This window comes from Lonchura striata, chromosome 11 (genome assembly GCF_046129695.1).
Source record: "Lonchura striata isolate bLonStr1 chromosome 11, bLonStr1.mat, whole genome shotgun sequence".
Lineage (NCBI taxonomy): Eukaryota > Metazoa > Chordata > Aves > Passeriformes > Estrildidae > Lonchura > Lonchura striata.
Genome location: NC_134613.1, coordinates 11,796,257 through 11,813,460, shown reverse-complemented (window position 1 = coordinate 11,813,460; position 17,204 = coordinate 11,796,257). Strand labels below are relative to the sequence as shown.

At 36.2% G+C, this 17,204-nt stretch overlaps 1 long non-coding RNA gene across 1 annotated transcript; it reads right to left on the bottom strand.

The window, feature by feature from the left end:
- Positions 1 to 437: 437 nt before the first annotated feature.
- Positions 438 to 16,801, bottom strand: LOC110474170 (uncharacterized). The gene is made up of 3 exons (XR_002466027.3): positions 16,779 to 16,801; positions 15,129 to 15,192; positions 438 to 474 (listed from the first exon to the last, which is right to left on the bottom strand). It is a non-coding gene; the product is annotated as an uncharacterized LOC110474170 (long non-coding RNA).
- Positions 16,802 to 17,204: the final 403 nt, after the last annotated feature.

Genomic DNA, 17,204 nt, shown 5'->3' with positions numbered 1-17,204 from the left:
AAGAATTAAGCTTTTCATTTGTCCTTAATAAAAATATTTGTCTTAGAAATCTTTAAAAATCAACATTTATTTTAAAATAACACAGAATCCTATTCTTTGATTTATATTATGAAAGCAGTAACTAATTTTTGGAAACAATAAAGTGTAACATACAATTTGGATCATTAAAAGTAGCTAATAAAAATTCACAAATATTGATGAACCTTGTGAAATACTGAACCTTGATCAATTACTCTGCTGAAACCTACACACAGTAATTCTTAAAGCTAAACAGGTCATTTTGCCAATAAGTAGTGTTGATGTCTGTATGCTTTATAGAGACTCCACAGCTTTAAAACTTTCTGTACTCACATTTTCAGCAACAGAATTTGACTTCTTAGTCCTAGACATCATGAACTATAATTACTCAGCAGCTAATATTATGGAAAATTATATGTCATTTAGTAAAGCTTCACATCAGAGAAGGAACCAGTTCTGAAAATACAAGATAAATGTAATAAACATAATATTAAAATGCATTAGCAATTAGCAGATGAAAGCAATAGACCATTCAAGATTAGAGGTACTCCAAGTTCTCCAGCTGAAGTGATGGAGCTTAAATGCAGGTCATAAAGGCTAAAAATAAAACCATCCCAACTGACATTTTACCTTATACGCTTGTTTGTATTACTGTGGAATAATCAAATACCAGTCTCTGAGCAGTCATGTTTCTATGTGACAAGTAAAGATCTTACTCCCATCTTCAATTTATTCCCCTTGTATAAAACAGCAGCTGTCTCCCAAGACTGAACTCAGAGCAGAAGCATTTGCAAGTACTTGGAAGCTAAACTAATATTACATATACCTAATTGTTTAAGGGAACCAAATGTATTCCTCATGTTGCTACATGTCAAATGGATCAATTACCTCACTTTACATGCCTTGCGAAACTGAAAACTGACCTTGCATTCTTCCAGGTCACATATCTATTTATTTATGTCATATAATGTTCAGCACTTTGAATGATTTATAGGCAACAAGAGGGAAGCGGCATTATGTTTTGCCAGACTAAAGGGGCTCAGAAAGCAGCAGTTCCTAAGCATTTTCCCATCCCTTTTATTGATGCACAGTAAATGAACTTCATCAAGACTTTAATGTAAAACTTCCAAATTAAACCAATTACTGAGTTCTAAACACTTTGAGTTCCCAAATTGAAAAGTCAAGACAAAATGTCTTCTAAATATTAGCTTTATGGGCCACATATTGTTGGCAGAAAAACTATTTATCATGGTACCATTCCCTCCTAGTGTGAGGTGATTAACTGCAGATCAAAGGTATTAACTGTGCATCAGGAGTTAGCTACAATATTCATCTTATAATGCCACTCTGTTGATAGACCAACTTTTCCCATTACACTAAAAATTCCAATACTGCAATTAATGAACCTAGGTAATGTTTAAAGTAAATAAGCCCTTTTACAATAATAGGAGGGAAAGTATTTACATGTGGATGAGGTACAATAAAGCAACCTGTTCATAAGCTTTTGTGCAATTCCTCCATGCAATTACTTCAGCCTGAGAACTACAATGTGAAACCCCCAAATTAAATACAATTAGTTCCATAGATTAACTTCACACCAAAGACACTTTAATACTCCCAGAAGACCACAATCCCCTCTCTTACTAGTGTTCACATATTCTTATAAATCCTTTGAACTAGATCATTCTGTCTTCCTCTCCCGTGCTATGTACATTTATTCCTGGCACTAGAATCTCTCTATTTCTCTTTGAATTCTGGGACTCATCTGAGTAGTGTTGTGGCTGTAAACCAGTTACTGTTGGGTGCTTGTAGGGAAGGACAATGAGTAAATCAGACACTCTATGGATGTAAGGAGCTCAGCCCCTGCTAAGATACCCATATCCCACCCACAGAGGAGAACTCCAAGGGTTAACCTTAAGTAGTCAAGTCCCCTAGTTCATCAATGCATAATCCCCTCACCAGTATGGGCCCACAAAGAGAGGGATATTATAAAGCCACTACCATATGCTTCTGATTCAGGATATAAAGCACTTCAGGGCATGTCTGAAAGCAGATGGACCTCTACAGAGATCATCTAACTCCATGGCACCCCAGGGACACTCCAAGGATGGCACTGTACCACAAGACTCTACCTCCTTGAAAATGTATGGAGCAAAAGAAGAGATCTGACAAAGTGCTCACCAGGGCAGATCAGGCTACAATCAAATAAAATTCCATCATACAAGTAGGAATTGGTCACTTATATATGTGATAAATGCTCAGATGGATTTCAGATCTGGGGCTATAACAGCTAATTTCATTAAACCATAAGATTACTATGCAATGGCCATCAAAAAAGACTCAATTGAATCTAGGCAGTGTTAAGAAAGAAACAAAGACCAAAATATCATTATGCATTTCATGGCAAAACTTCTTAAACACCATCAATTTTGGGTCTCCCTGCCCTCAAAAAGAATAGAACAATAGAAAGTACAGAGCAGGTTGATAAAAATGAGAAAAGATATAAAATAGTTTTGTATTAGACTCGAAGGCTTCTCTGCCAAGATTAAGAAAGAATTTTGGTAGAAGTCTATAAAAATCAAGGGTATCATGGGGAAAAAAAAGTATATTAAATGAAAGGCAGATGACAGGTTCCAAAAAAAAATAATGTGGTCCTTCCCAATATTTAGGAATTACACTTAGGATTAAAAAATCAGTGGATGCTTTCTTCATTCATAAGAATTCCTTTTTGTTCAACATCTTGAGTAAATCTCAGAGAAAACCAAAGTAAAGCATGAGTGAGTTCAACAGGGAATCATAAATCAGTAACATGAGGAGTCCTTTAAAAATAGGTCAGGATACATTGCAATATTAATCCTTCTCTAAGTACAGGTTGCTTCATCTACATCCTGTTTTCTTATATTGCAAATGCTTTCAAGCATCATATTAGTGTCAAAGCAGCTCAAACAGCACAGAGCTCTCAATCAGTACTGGAAGGTTTTCTCATTTTCCTAAACAATGGGGAAAGAGATGTGCATACACACTACATCAGGAGCTACCGATGAAGCAGAATAAATGGGTCACACAGTGTTTTTAAAAGTCTGTTACTGTGAAAATACATGCCCACTAATGGGATGTAAAACCAGGTTCTCAGTAAGTAGGTCATGCAGCATTTTTATAGACTATTAGAACATACACATGCATACTAATGGAATACAAAACTAGATTCTGTAAAAGTAAGAAGATTAGAGTGACCAAAAAAATCCTGTGACATGGATGGGTCTGAGGAGGTTGCTCTATTAGACAGCTGTATATATTTGTCAGGGATAATCTGTTTCCTGAAATATTTCTGTCTCTTTTCTTACAGTTGTTTGGAACAGCCTCTAGGGGAATTGTGCTTCTCTGTTAGCTCAGAGCAATAAAAATATAGCTCACTTCTAAAACTGGGTGTTAAAAAGTAATTCTGCCTCTAGAGAGCACTACCATAAGCAGTCCAAAGTTTGAGGAAAGGAAGCTAGAAGATGACAAAAAAAACCAAGCATAGATATGTTTAAAGCTATCATTCATTCTCCTATAATTTTGTTGACAGACTAAGCTTACGCACAAAAAAAAAAAAAAAAAAAAACACATTGATCTGGCATAATAAATAATTATAATGAAACTACAGCAGCATAATATAAAGGATGCAAAGCAACGTGACTTAAATATAAATACCTAGCTTCTTTTATTTAGGAATACAAAATAGTTATACTTAATGCTCATGTGAGACCTACCAGACAAGTTCATCATATCCTCTCCTAAGATTGATTTGTCACAACAAAATCAAGATAGTTAAAGCAAAAGATTTCTGACAAGTGAAAATACAACATCAATTTAAGCAGCACAATATACATCTCAAAAGTGAAAATGCATTGATCTGACTAGCTACAATTTTATGTCCCAGATAAAGTCTGCACTGGGCTTTAACTACTCCAGAAGCCAAACATATTCACAGTTTAAGTGTGGATTCAACTGCTGAGCATCTTGGCCTTGCAGAAGGAAATAATTATTTGTGAAAGTAGGCTGAAAGAAAGCAAGAATCCATACAGAATGGGGGGCTTGCTGAGGCCCCCCAGCACTCCCTAGGCTGAGAAGCAGGAACTCCTTTAAGAATGACACCACATTACAGGCTGTAACTCAGGTGATGCTAATAGCAGCACATCTGTATCTTGCCAGACTCCTGGCAGCCCCACGAGCGACTGGACTCGTGCCTCTTGCAAATCTCTGCAGAGCCCCGCGGGTGCCTGCCCCACGCCACGGACACACCCGGGCAGCGCTTCTCATACAGTCAGAGCTGAATGCAAATGCATTCTTTGGAGTTGCCACTTACAAAATCAAACAAGCAGCGAGATTTCCCATCATTGTTGTTCTGGGGTTTGTTGTTTTTCTGGATTACTCTCTCATGCCGACACTCTTAGATTGCCACTAAGCAAACAGCACAGCCAATGCAATCAGAACCTAATGGAAGAATTAGAATTGCCATTCCAGTTACAGAGTGATGTCAATAAGGAGAACCATCTTAGAAGCAGCAGGTGTAGAAGATAATTCACAGTTTTCAATCCCAGAAGCCACTGCAGATTTCCAGGGGGAAAAAATAACTTTTTAAAAATTAAAGATCAGTTAAAAGCTATGGGATGATAATTTGAATCACAAGTACAGAAGGCTGATTTTGTACCAACAGCTCATAACCTGCATTCATTCAGCATCCTTTCACTTCTTCCCTTGGCTGATGAAAACTAGAGCTAGGATGCCACACAAAGCTGACATTAACCCAGCACAAACTGTACTAAAGAAATCCCATTAAGACCCTCACAGAAAGAATTCAGATGAGATAGATTGAGAGGCTAGAATCTAAGTTATACATCTTTTAGGGAAGGTAGAAAGTGCTGATAGATCTAATTTATTTTTTTTAATGCTTAATGTTTACTGATAAATGTAGCCTTAGACTGAGAAGTGGCAGCTTTAATTTTTCATTGAAATTTAAAGAATAGCACACTCTCTGAAATTACAGTTTTTACATTTTAAAAAATTACATTTTTACAGTTAGCTGTTTCAGGTTACAAAATTACCTCATCTTTTTTTAGGTTATAATGCCACATTTTCAAATATCTGCAAGAAATTTCAAGATAATTGTTGATTCAATGATCAGGTACAAAAACAAATTTAATAACAGAGTAATATTTTGTAAATGCTTGTCCCAGATTAATAGTTAAATATTATAATTAAATGAAGATTTATTATTATTTTTGCCTAATTTATTTCTAGATCAAAACTTAGACTAAAAAAGTTACTCTAATGAGTTTGAGAAGACTTCTGTCCCTGCTATCCCCCAGTTCACAAGGGCTGATGGTATTTTATGTCACAAACTGGGACACAAGCTGGAAAATGTAGCTCTCTAAACAAATAATTCCATCAGTAAACTACTGAACTCAAACAATTCTTTCAATAGGTTTGATTTGCACAGAAACACAAAGCTTTTGGTGGGTATGGCATTCATTTTGTTTTGTGCCACCCCTTCTCTCTTTGAGGACAAAGAGCTCACTCTCTCCGGATTAGCCCAGCAGAGGATGACCCCTACCACAATCCCATTTCCTTTATCTCCTGGAAGTGTCCAGTCCCACGTGGAAAGCAGGAGTGAGGAAATCCCCCCTGGCTTCGCAGAGCCCCTGGGGTGCAGCCTGGGCAGCTGCCTCTTCCCCCGCTGCTCACCAGCACCCACCCTTAGGCAGCTCCTCCCCAGAAGTGTTTGCCCCCTTTCAGGGCACATCCCAGTTCTACTGAGCACATTCCTGGTTTTAGGGGACACCCCAAACCAGACCAGGCTTGGTGGTGGGCCTGGCAATACCTTCTCCTACAGCAAGTCTGTCTTCCTGTTCTGATTTAGAGTTTCTCCCTTGTCACATGAAAATCAGAATTTCTAATTAGCTACATCAGCTGGGCAGGTTGCCTTTCTTTTAAGTCTGGGAACAAAAGCAAAGAAAGACAAAATACTGAAATTGCACAAGCTCAGTATGTGAAGACAAGCAGTAGTCACTGAAAAACAAAAAAAAGGCAAAGAAAATAGAAATACAAATGTATATGCATACTATCAAAACTCATTTTGTGATGTAACTTGCAAGATTACATTCTATATCTAATATTCTAGAATTAGAAAGCATAGCCTTTAAAAACAAAACCTTTTATAGCACCTAGAAACTCTAAAATAAATTTTAAAAGCTCAATGGACCATTCAGGCACCTGGATGATAGTCACTATAAGTAATTTCCTGTCACTTCAATTTTTTCCACCAGCAAATAACCCTTTAACTCTCAAAGGCCCAGCAATGTTCATGGAACAACAAGAAATAGAGTAAGAACACTTACAGACTACATTCAAAATACAGCTTGCATTACCAAAATTTAAGACCTACACCCAGGTCTAAGTTAATTCTCAGCTCTTCCCACCACCCATAGGGAAGAATTATAATATACTTCTTACTTGTTAAAAGTAAGAAAAATACATTCTGTTCTGCATGTGGATGTTTAGGAGTTGGTTTCACTTCTTGTCAGCTTATGAGCCTTAGGTTTTCCCTGCAGGTTTGATTTCAATTGAATTCCTAAAGTAAACCACTTCACAAGGGTTCTTGACTTTCAAGAGCTATAAAAAAATAACTCGCAGTGTTTGCAGAAACAGAACATCTTCATTTAAAATGACCTTCTCATTTCTGATGCTTTCACCCTGAGCAGATCGCCTTAGGAATTAAAGGATACAAATGTCCATTCAAATATCTCTTTTTATTTTATATTTTGGGTTTGGTCTGACACAAAGTTTTTGACATGCCAAGGAACACAAATTTTCATATTATTTCTAGCTTTAAAAAAATACAGAAATAACAAGAAAAGAAAAAATATTTTAAATTCTGCATATGCCATCTGCATGGGAGACTTCACACCATAGATAAGGCAACAGTGCAGATAATGTCAGATAATGTTAACACTGTAGCAGCTGATCACAAATAAAATTATGGTGGTCTGAAACCAACACCAAAGGTTTGGCACAGTATTCTGCAGTAACACAGGGGTTCCATTCACTCTGCAGAACTGTCCAGTGTGAGTGGGGCTGTGAAATAACAGGAAGTGTTCCAGATCCTGGATGTACAAATTCTTTTTCATGCTGAAGGATTGGAGAAAATTCTTCTAAGAAATAATTTTTATTGAAATCCCACTAGGTGACCTTTATGGAGACATTTTAGTTTATTAACATTTAGAATGTCATAGGAACATTCCAAGAGTGCTCCTATAACACGATAAACGATTTAAAGTAGATCATTATAAGGCGTCTAGTTTTTCTTTCTGAATTGCAGGGTTTCTATCCTGCCTTACACATGCTCTGCCTGAAGGTGACCCTGAGGATCACTGGCAACAGATGAACAGCCCTGAATTCTCATGGGTGCATTTTAGAAACACAGCATGTGTGGAAAACCTCTGTCAGGCTCATTAAGCAATTACAATGACTTCTCAGGGGAATACAGCAACTGCTCTTGTAGTAGCACCCTTAAAAAACAAATACTATTCTTACAATGCACTGCATTGCTCTGAAATTCCCCATTTCCTAGGCTGCCTCGTGGGAAGAGTTCACTTTCTACTGTGCATTCACTCCTGATCAGGTTCTCTCAGTACCAAGGAGCATTTCCAAGGTCTCACTGGGATTTACCCTCTATCTCAAAGATGGTTTCATTAAAGACATTTTCATTTTAGTTTTATTTTGCTTTTTTTGGTCTGTCCTGAAAATCAACCTTTTTGGGCAAATACCCTTATTTAATCATATATAAATGCTAAAAATCTTGCTAAGATTAAGATACAAAGTAAACACAAAATAAAATTTGGGTCTGAAAGAAACAATAGAAATGCAAAGAGAAATAAAAGGAAATTTTCTCACACCACACATCTTCCAAATTTGCAGTCATTTAAGCAAACTTATAAGTAGTCCATACCAGCTTTGGCTACTGAATGGGGGTTTGGGGAGGAACAGGAACTGGGTTTTGTTTTGAAGAAAGGAGTTGGGCTATTTGTTTACTTTGTAATTCTCATGTGGTATTCAATAAAAGTCAATTTGCAGGAAATACCCAGTTAATCTGCTAACCTAAATTACTGATCTTGAGTTTTTGCAAAAAATGAATTCCAGAAGGTCTCACTTTATCTGCAAAAATACTCATTTCAACATTAAATCTCTGAAGTTCTTAGCCAAGAACAATTAGCTTGCTCTTAAATTCAGAATAATTGGTTGTAAGAATGTGAAATCATGCAAAGGACAGTTACTCTTTATCGAAAAATCTCACTGACCTCACTAATTCTGCTAATAAGAAATAGTCTCCTACTCATGCTATTTTAGACAAAGTATATAATACTCTGGTGCCCACCCATCTGGTTCCTCAGCATGAAAACACTTCCAGAGAGCCCAGCTCACAACAGCCACTCTGCCACAGGAAAATTCCACCACATTTGTGAAATAGAAAGACACCAAGTTTGGAATATGACAACTCAAGCTCTCTTTAATAAATGCAAATGCAGGACACAAAACCACTGTACAAAGCAGATTTCACTCTTTGTGCAGCACCCAGAGAACATTCAGATTTTAAACAGAACACTAAGAAGTGAATGAAAAAAGAAAATATATAGACTGACTGCAAAGGAATTTGGTCACAATGGGAGTCCCATGCACTTTTACTGAAATGAACAATGGAAGTATTTTCAAGCTAACTTGCCTATAATGAAAAAGAATTTTAGAGATTAAATTAGTAGGGATAGCTGCTCTACACTTGCAGTCCCTTTTAGCTGAAATGTTTACAAGTGTGTGTGATTAATGGCAATCTGTCACCATCATTACCTCTCAGAAGAGAAGGCCAACGTGTAGCACGTCTGCCAGCATACATTAGTTTGCCAGAAGAAAACAGAAAATCTAAAGTCAGCCTTACACCTTACAGAGCCCGAAGTGCCAAAGACTTGAGCAACTGTCAGAGAGATCTCAGAAGAAAAGCTGGCTGTCCAAGTGGAAAATATTAGCCAAAAGCAAAATACTTCCAGCAAAATATGTCTAAATGGAAATTTCCCTCATTTTTTTTTATCAAGAATCATAAGGAAAGCAGAACAGGAAAAAGGCAGAAGGAAAACTTCTTTGAAATGGACCAGAAGTACATAAAAGTCTGTGTTGACATGACTGTACTTACAAGTGTTAGAGTAGATTGTCAAAATAATTTATTTTAATAGGTATATTAAAAACTCAGATTGTCTCAAAAATTTGGAAAAAACTTCCAGCAGTTCTTATTATCCTGTTTCTCTCTCCAGTGTGCCATGGACAACCTCAGGACATGGGGGTTTTTCCTGCTTTATGGACAAATATGCTAGATTACCTTTTGTTCAATAAAGTAGAAATTTACTCTGAAAACACATGCTTCATTTTGATATGGTTATCATGAACAATAGATTTAAGGCCAATCATGCAACATGAAAGGGGGTTTAAGCAAAGATTACAATACTGAGATATTCAGATAAGTATCATAATGTTTCTCAGATTCAATCACTTATACTTTAAACTTCAGTAAGAGAGTAGTATAAACAAATAAGATGCAGTATAACAGCACAACTTTTACTATTGTCAGATACAATCCCAATAAACTGAACTCTGACACATGCAGCACATTTCTGGAGAATCTAAATTATCTGACACAGCCCTTAGTCACTATTTTTAAATCTAAATACAAATAAGCACAAAGGCATTTAAAGTAACTGAGTTTCAGCATCTTGAATTCTAGGTCTGAAGCAGAATATGAAGACAATAAGGAACATAGTAGATATCCTTTGTTGGCTTCTTTGAACCTAAAAGTACATAGATTTTAAAGACGCAAATAAATAGAATGAAAACGAATATTCTTCACTTTCTTCATCTGTGGAGATTTCATTAGTAATATTTAATATCCGTACCATTTAAATATGGATGGTTAGGAAGTGGGATGTGCCAAGATGTAGAGTTTTTACTGTTACACTTTAACATCTGTTTAAAAATTAAGTTGTTGCTCCTGAATAGATTAAATAGATGGAAATCTCCAAAGATTTTTCTTGGCACAGCACAAGGAAAACATTGAAAGAGTTTGCAATGCTTCATGCACTCTCCAAACATGCGTGCATCAGTTGTTTCTGCTTTTCACCAGATTCAATGAAAGTCCTGAAAAACATGTATCCAGAACTTGCTCTTCAGCTTTTTTGTTGTTTTCACCAGTTATCAATAGAAACAGCTAAGCCTTTTTCAAGTAGTGTGTTACTCCCTGTAAATGCCCTTAGACAGCTTCAGGAATTTATTCTCCTTTTACTGTGGTACAGAGATCAGTAAGAGCCCACCCAGACTCTCAGTCTGTGAGCACCAGAGCAGCTCAGTCTCATCCTCATAACCTCATTCTGGCAACTAGGTATATCAATACATTCTAGACCATTTACACCCCTTTCCACCTGGATGTCTTATATTAATTTCCCCCCTGAGAATCATGCAAACCCTAGCAACAAAAAGATAATATAAAAATCACTATTTTTGTATGTCTTAGCTCAGGGAGAAAGGATGTGTGGTAGCTGTAGAGTAAGATTGTACCTGAGAAATGGATAGTGGTATGTTCCTCCTTTACACTTAGCCTTGCCTTAAAAATCAGTCAAAAGAACAACTTTCAGTTATTCTAGTTTTTAAAGTAATTTAAAGAACACTAACCCTCAATACAAAAGAAAAAAAGAAGTCAGTGCTTTGGTCCAACCATTCCCACAGCTTAGAAACTAATTACATATCAGTTAACATTTATTTTAAAAAAAAGTATAGTACACACCCCTAGCATAAATAACATTAAAGCTCATAAAAAAAGAGATACAAGAATTGCAAATAGGATAGTGTACCTTGCAGTGTAGCTGCAAGGTACACTCTTGTTTTCACCCTTTTTAGCTCAATTCCTTCTCTCACCTTTCACTTAATATAGTCCTTCAGCTGTGCTGACATGATGAGATTCTGCTGGGATGCTGTTAGAAAGTCACAGGGACATCCAGTTGACAATAACAAGCATCAGCAGGAACTGAGAATGTGCTTAGTTCTACCACCTGCTGTTTTGTCTTTTCAGATCCCTTAGATAGTGGGTTCTTCTCTTTTCTTCCTCATCTTATGCAAACACACCTTAAAAATGTGGCTTGTCTATATTCCCCTTTCTGTCTTACCCTGGAATGTTACAATTAATTTCCAATTCATCTTCACCTTTCCTGTGAAAAGGTGGAGTCCTCACGTAAAAGGACACTTTTACATAAAAATAAGGTTCTGCTTTAGTTGATACTTTGATTTATTGTTTTAGGAGTCAGCAAATTTATTCATCTTCAGCTGAAGATGCCTGCATCTGTCCTTGTTATTAATTTGGTTGCTTTATTTCACTTCTCTCCCAGTTCATTTTAATGTAAAAATCTTAACACACCTGTGATGTGTTGCTCATTGCTAGAAGAAATATTTCCACTTCTTAATAAAGAGCAATAAAAAAAAAAAAAAAAAAAAAGGCAAAGCAGAAAGATAAAGAGAAAATGTTATCTAATAGCTATACTATTAAGAAATCCAGGTACATTTCCAGAAGGTAGCCAGGCAGCTTCGCAAACACCACAAATTAACCCCTATTCCCCACAAGGAGATTAAGGACTTCATAAAAACTCCCAGAACTATCTTCAATTTAAGAGGATGTCAAAAGACAGAGTGGAAGGGTGTATTTGAAAGCCTCATATGAAAGATCACTAAATGAGGTCCTCCCTGGGAGCCAGGGAAGGGTATTGTTCCCTGGTGTGAAGAGTCCAGATCAACCAGGACAAGTCCTGCTGACATCTCTGCAGAGCAGGCAACTGCATTCATTCAAAAAGATAAATATAAGAGTTCAAAGGTGACTTTCGTGAAGTATTGGAATGAGAATTATTCAGATCCTGTCAACTTGAACATTTAGCCCTGAAGTATCCCAAAACATTTGCTTTAGAAGCTTAGATCACGTTAACTATTTCCTTGTTAGCATGAATCTTCATAAATACTGAGACACTAAAAATTTTTGCAGAAAAATATATTGGACACTTCTGTCTTCCCTGAATCAGAGAACTCATGTTTTTTTCTGTTTAGCAGGGGAAATAGACTTCTTTTCTTTCCTCCTAGTTCTAGCCCTGTTCCTTTGTTTATCCCTTAATAGAAATTCCTAACCAACTTTATCCATACAGATCCATTCTATTCCTTTGCAGTCACCTTCACCTGCACACTTCTTCCCCCATTTTGTATGATTTCTATTTGATCTTCAAGCCAGTAATGAGCTCCTGATACAGCCATTATGGTCTGTTTCTACCATTTCTATCTCACCTCCACATTGTAGAACATGTACAAAAACTATGACTCCATCAGGAGCTGCAGTCTTTTATCCCTTAGCTGATCTTCCCAAGAAATCCTGTTTAGCAATTCCCTGAATTTGTGGAACTCTGTTTCTCTGAAATGTGTTATTCTGTTTCTCCATTACATTTTTTTTCTTTAAAAACTGAGTTCTATCTTATGGTTTTCATTTTATCTTGCATTTTCAACTTCCTTTCTTAGTTCCCTCATTAACCAGAAGCCAATCTAAACCATCTGCTACAATAACATTTCACAGCTTCTGAAACCAATTGCCCAGCCCATTTCAGGACTTTTTGTACTGCTAGTAATGGTCCATTTCGCACATATTATTAATAATTAATATATAATTGTAAAATATTAAATATAATTATCTGTAGTCTAATATATAACATGCATAATTTTATTATGTGATTTGCAATATACTTAACATTACTATTCAAAAAATATGCTAGTAGTATGATTAAATTCATACAAGTGGTTATTAAAGCCACTCAGAAAACATTACTTAGAGTGTCTTCCTTGATTAACCACATACACAGTGCTCTCTCCTCTAGGGCAAAGACCTCAGAAAAAGTATATCCAGAATACCAGAACATAATATGCTCAGCCAAATTTCTATAAAATCAATCTTTCCTCAGAGAAAGAATGAAAATATTTCCATCAAGACTCTAGGACAAAACCATTCCTCTCTAAAAACTGATGAATAGTAAAACTGAGAATTTATGCTTCACCACAAAATCTTTGCATTTCTGGAAATGTGTGAAGTACTGTTCTATATAATTTTTTTTCTCAATTATTATTTTAAACATCTATTTTCCTCTATAATCTTTTCCTATAGTTATTACTTGCAGACTATAACCAAAACATGCTGTAATAAATAATGAAGTTCATATTTTACTCCTTTCCAGACAGGGAATTCTAGGAGACAAATTATTCATGCATTATTTTTGATTCAGAATAACTTTATGCCTTCTCTTTAGTCAGCTTCAAATACACCAGCTAGAGATTAACAGAAATGAGATGGATACAGTCAAGTCATTACAAGCTCTAATGCCACTGATCATGATGTGAAATATAAGATGTTCTTTTTACTTGCTACAGAAAACAAGTTTTGCTGACAATCTAGTAAAAACTTCCCATAATGTTTGTGGAAAAGAAATCAACGTAACTTAAACGTAATTTTAAAACACTGCATTAGGTCTCCTGCCCAAAGAAACACTTAAAATTCTGCTTATTTGGCATAAAGGTGCATCTATTGCTCTTGTCACTCCTAGAAGTAATGAAAGCAGAATCCCAAATAATCCAGATATTTCTGACAGCAATAACCACTTTTCTAGTAGGAAGAAAAAAATTCTCTGTAATACAAGTAGCATGTCAATTAACAAAAAGTAGTCTGACAGCAGCCTTAGCAATACTGCTCAAGATTAATGCTGATTTGCAGCTTACAGCTATTTAACTATTACTCAAAACCTGTCCTGCTCTGCAGGTGGGAGATTGGTTTTCCTAAAAACACTATTTTTCATTACTTGAGACATTGCAGGGGAGTGGAAAATATGGTTCAAAAACCCAGAGTTTTTTCAATTGTAGCAAAAATTGACATTACATATCAACATAGCTTCTAGTGACTAGTCATTCTTTTATATTAAGATTTTCCTTTTGAACATATCAGCCAGAAGTTTACCTGCCTTCAGAGCCCTGAATTAGGCTAGCAGTGCTTTACGAATGCTTTTCTAGAAAAACCATCTCTAACTTCCACTACTTTAAACTGGGGAAAAAGAAAAAAAAAAACACCTTGGAATTTATCTATTTTTCATTATTTAATAGTACCATGAATTATTTCCTGGTAACTAATTGCAGTTTATGAGCCATTTGAGAAGAGATCACTCTGTGCTTGTGATTTGCTGCTTAGTCATATAAATGGCAAATTTTATTTTCCAGTTGAATAACATTGACATAAAGTTAGGAATTCACAACAGAAATGTAAAGGTAATATTTATTTAATATTTTAAAATACTTTTCTCTCTCCTCATATACCTAGCTCTCCACATTGATCTGATAAATAAGTACTATTATTTATACTAATAAAGACAATAATTTCATTAAAGTAATTACAACACAAATATATAGCAAAATACATAGGGTGGTACAGGAAAAGAAGGTGTTCTCAATGTGGATGTGCTTAAAGGGTACTCAATACATGCCCAAATACTGAGTTTTTCTGGAGAAAACCTGAAGCAAGATAATGTTACAGCTGTTGCATCTGCTGTACCTTGCTGAAAATGGAAGTCTTCTCTGCTGCCAGTGAGAAAAGTAGAGGGCAGCAGAATCAATGATCCACATACAGCAGAGTCCTCTGGACATGCCTGTTCAGAACCGCAAAACAATAAATCTTCATTCAGTTCAAACCTTCACTCTGCAGTGAAAATGCCCTCAGGAGAACATTTTTTGCAGCCATTCCCATCAGCTGAGAAAATCCTCCTCAAACACTCCAACAGAAACATCCTCAACAAGACAAGTAAAACAAACAACAAAGAGTGATGATGTTCTTTTGGGTGAAAACTCATATTTGGACAACATCATTACAACAAAGTATTTGGTTTAGATGTACAAAACAACACAGAACATTTTTCCTCCTCCCTGAGGAACAAAAACACAAAGCTTAGAGTCAAATAGAGTACAAAACCTACCTGACATCCCTCTTTTCTCCAACTAGGGCAAGTTCCAGCAGAAGTGAACCAGGCTTGAAGACAGCTGAGGAGGAAATCACGTAGGATCAGAGACAAGTTCAGCAAACAGTGGAGCCAGGTTAGCTGGACTGTCTGAATTAACTCCCTTCAGCAGAGCTTCTGCTTCAAACTCCTACTGAACTGACCCAGGGATATTTCCCCACACTGCAAAGAAATCTTGCCCTCAGAGCAAAAGTTCCTTTTTCTGGAACGGGCTCATGGCTGAACAGCTGCAGAGCCTGTTCTGTTTACAGTGAGTAAAAGCTTTTGCAGAGAATACTGTTCTTGGAAAACATTTGGCTCAACATTTCACAGGCAGAATGAGCACAGTCTCAATGGATAAGCCTAGATTTTTTGGGAATTAATATTCAGAGATACAGAAAAATTCTATCACATTGCTGTAGTGTTCACAACATTAACTGTAAGCAAAACAATTGAATCCAAATATTGTGGCAAGCAATCATTCTCTTTGACTATTTAAAAAGTTACACTGAAGTTGACTTTTGACAATTGATCACAAAGCTTATATTTATTTTTCCAAGATTATAAAAAAAATTCTACCAAAAGTTGTCGGGAGCAGGGATGCAGAGTTTGGAGCTGTCCTAGATGAGCAATAAAACCACTGCAGAGTCAGCTACAATGCCACTGCTATTCACGCAGTCTAGAAAAGCCATGCAGAAGAAAAGAATTTGCAGAACTTGAGAAAAGCACAATTATTTCAGCAGTTACTAAAAAGAGTGACCCTGAGGCGCTCAGAGCTTTGCAGGGCACTTGTAGAGGTTTCCACTGTAGTAAGCTCTGAAAAAACACCAGTAAGAATTTGAACTCCAAGAAGACAAGTTTCATCGGAATTAAACTAAAAGAGTTGCCATCTTAAAAATAAAATGCAAAAAGAAAAATTAAAACACAATAAAAATGAAATATAAACAATTCTTCCCAGCATACTGCCCATGTTGGCACATCTTTATTTCTAGAATTGATTTTCCTAATCTTATAAACTTTCTGAGCTGCAGAGAAGTCTGCCAGAGAAGTCTGGGTCCCTCAGATGCCTCTAAGGCCAGGTGGGCTGGTCCCAATTTGGGCCTTCTCACTTGCTGCCACTACAGCCTTTATAATCTCCTCTCCAGACAGGCTCAGTTCCACCCGCTTTTCTTTGAGAAACTTGATGTCATTGCAAGCAGAAAGCATGGAAGCATCAAATACAGCCCCATAAGAGAGAAACAGAAAAAGGAAAAGATGAAATGGAAGAAACTACTTGGTGAGTTCTTATTTATTTTCACAAATTCAGAATAAACTGCTCTGCCTTCAGAATATTGCATAATTCAAGCACACATTCCTACACAGGAATTGTTAGTTGCTAGAGAGAGTTAGTTGCTTTTCAAAGAGAAGTTGTATCATTTTAGTTTCTAGAAGAGTTCCATAAAAGAATAAACAATCCTTTTAAAGTCCTAGTAGAGATTTTTTAAAGAAAAGGTATTTCAAGTAATATTTTTTTAGAAAAATTATCTCTCTGTCCCCTCCTTCCTAAAAGGATCTTTTAAATATTAGCAAACACTAGAACATCTAAATATCAGTAAAGGATAGAGAACAAAAACCCCTGAAGTAGCTCACCTGATGACATCTCAAAGGAAAAGTTATCTCATAAGGACACAGACCACAAAAAAAATCCATTTTCTTTTGACATTCCTTCACCTCCTTTCTAAAAGGAGAAAAGGAAAAAAAAAATAAAACAAAACTAAAATGGCTTTTGCACCATCTAAAAAGTAAAATAAATTAGTACATACACTGAAATAAATCTAAATGTGCAAAGCTGCAAAATCTGTTTCACTAGAGTTTGTGATTTCTGCTACAGCTTTACAAAACATTAATTTCCAGCAAGATACTGAAAAGCTTTTGGATGAAACTGCAAGAGTAAAAAGCAAATCACTAGAAAGTTTCTCACGTACAATCCTGCATTCTGACTCGCATCACTTGTCACCCCTACCATGAGAAGTGCCACTGTCCAAGAACTGTAAAATCTCTTCTGACACTGGTTTA